At 28.6% G+C, this 2,298-nt stretch overlaps 1 long non-coding RNA gene across 1 annotated transcript; it reads left to right on the plus strand.

Annotated features, from left to right (window-relative positions):
* The first annotated feature begins 1,035 nt into the window (after positions 1 to 1,035).
* Positions 1,036 to 2,012, plus strand: LOC136781885 (uncharacterized). Its single transcript, XR_010824022.1, has 3 exons — positions 1,036 to 1,141; positions 1,292 to 1,446; positions 1,591 to 2,012. It is a non-coding gene; the product is annotated as an uncharacterized lncRNA (long non-coding RNA).
* The last annotated feature ends 286 nt before the right edge of the window (positions 2,013 to 2,298 follow it).

Genomic DNA, 2,298 nt, shown 5'->3' on the forward strand with positions numbered 1-2,298 from the left:
TGAGCTGAGAAATTGTTTTTAATTATCATTCAATCTTTACTTCTAATCCTATTCTACATATTACTATTTAGAATGTCTTTCAATTTACCTCAAATACAGGATCAGGGTCATCTGGGTCATTATTTTCCTCATTTTCAGAGAATACATTATTTGGTGTGCTTTGACCATAATAGAAATCAGAGTCAAAAGGATTTATTAAACCATCGATAGATAATCCTATTATTTCATGTACCTTTTCCATCAATACATCCGGCTTCCCATTATAAGCTCCACCACCTAAAAATAGCTCACAGTTAGATAACATTAGTTAACTAATTAATTATAAAAAAGGCATTAGTACAACAATCACTTCTATTAACTCATTACCAGTCATATATGTGTTCCTTTTTAAATCTGCAAATTTTTTTCTGGCGGTAGCTTTTAGATTCTTCCATAACTTCTTTAACTTCTCTTGCGTTTCAATTTTGCAAGTTATTAAACTAAATTCTTTCTCAACTTCATTCCATGCCTTTCCTTTATCACTTAGTCCAAATTTATCCGTAGTTTTATTTTCTATAATGTTAGAATATTTTTTAATAATTTCTGTAAAGGCTATCTTTTCATCAGCGGTATAATTGGCATTTCTTACTGAATATGGATTAGTCATATCTAAAAACTATAATAAGAATCTATAATATATATAATATAAAATGGACATATAATTGTGTATAATATATTCAAAATTGACTTACAATTCTTCTAAAATTATTATAAAATTCAAAAATTTATGCCCACCGCAAACGCTCTTCTAAAAAATACACAAATGGTGTGAAGATAATAGTAAAATTAAAAATCCATGGTTGCCAACCTATATCTTCAAAAATATTAAAATCTTGCACACGTTGGTACCACTAGTTAAGTCAGACTTAAGTTAAGGACGCTTACGTTCAATGATCTGTTCGGGTTACGGTTCAATCTAGTCACAGTGAGGCAACTGAAGAAAATTCCCTAGATGGATCAGATTTAGTGAGGAGGCTTCCGCGAGTGAACCAGATCTGATCTGGTTAAGGGAATACAGCAAGAATCTAATCAAACAAATACTGTCAATACCGTGGACCCTAATTTACAAAAATAAGCGGGCGGGATTAAAATTATCAGACAAGTAAGTTAACGGACATAAATGACGTAAAACTATAAAATTTACTAGCAATTAAAATAAAGGAAGAATTGTAAATATTATCAACAATTTATATTTCTTGGATAATATATTCTTATTATAGCTGTTTGACTAATTATCAATTTATATTTACAGGTTAAACAAAAGAATGGATTATTTAAATATTTGGAGCCTGTTATTTGAAGATGACGATGAAGAAGATAATCTCTTTTTATTACCTTCTACTAGAGAGAGTCATAGAAGGATTGAAAATTATGTTCCAGATATGATGCTTAATTATTCTTTGACAGGTAATTGTGATCATTCTTAACTATCTGTGTATACCCTGTATGATTTAATTATGTCAGCTAGTATTTTGTAAAAAATATTATGAATAATATTTTTAGGAATTATGATTTGCTTTTATATATTTTGAGACTATAATATTTTTGCAGACTTTAAATCACATTTCCGACTATCCAAAGTGACGTTTGAAATGTTATTGGAGAAAATAGGTCCATGCCTAATGCAAACAATTAATGGGCCATAAATTCTACCATTTAAACAACTTGCTATTACGCTATGGATATTGGGAAATCAAGAAGTATATAGGTATATTCTCTAATTTTAATCCTTGTTAGCATGAAGAATTCTTTCACTATTGTTTTGAACTTCCATTTTATTACCATAATAAAAAGAATTCTATCATCAATATTTTAAGAATTACGAATTTTTCTAAGATATTTGCAACTCTAGAAAGAATTTATTTTCTCTTTCATAAAAAGGACATCAAGCCAAATTCTTTGTGCTAGCTAGGATTGCACGATATCTTTTTGCATTCATTTGTAAGACTATGTACTGCGTGTAAAATATACAGTTCTTAAGAGTTAACCTATAATGTACATTATTTATTTATTTAAATTGTAGAAGTATTTCGAAATACAATATAATAAATAATAATAATACCTCAATCATTAATTATGTTGAATATTACCAACATACTCCGTTACAGATCTGTTTCTGATAGATTTAACTTGGCTAAAAGTAAAATTTGGAAATGCGTCTTCAATGTGGCATATGTTTTGCAAAATTACAAAACAGAATACATAAAATGGCCAGATCAACATCACTCAATGCGGAATATAGAAAAGTTTGCAGAAATA

Source organism: Prorops nasuta, unplaced genomic scaffold, assembly GCF_024137725.1.
Source record: "Prorops nasuta isolate Cenicafe-Biocafe unplaced genomic scaffold, Cenicafe_Pnas_1.2 PNAS00024, whole genome shotgun sequence".
NCBI lineage: Eukaryota > Metazoa > Arthropoda > Insecta > Hymenoptera > Bethylidae > Prorops > Prorops nasuta.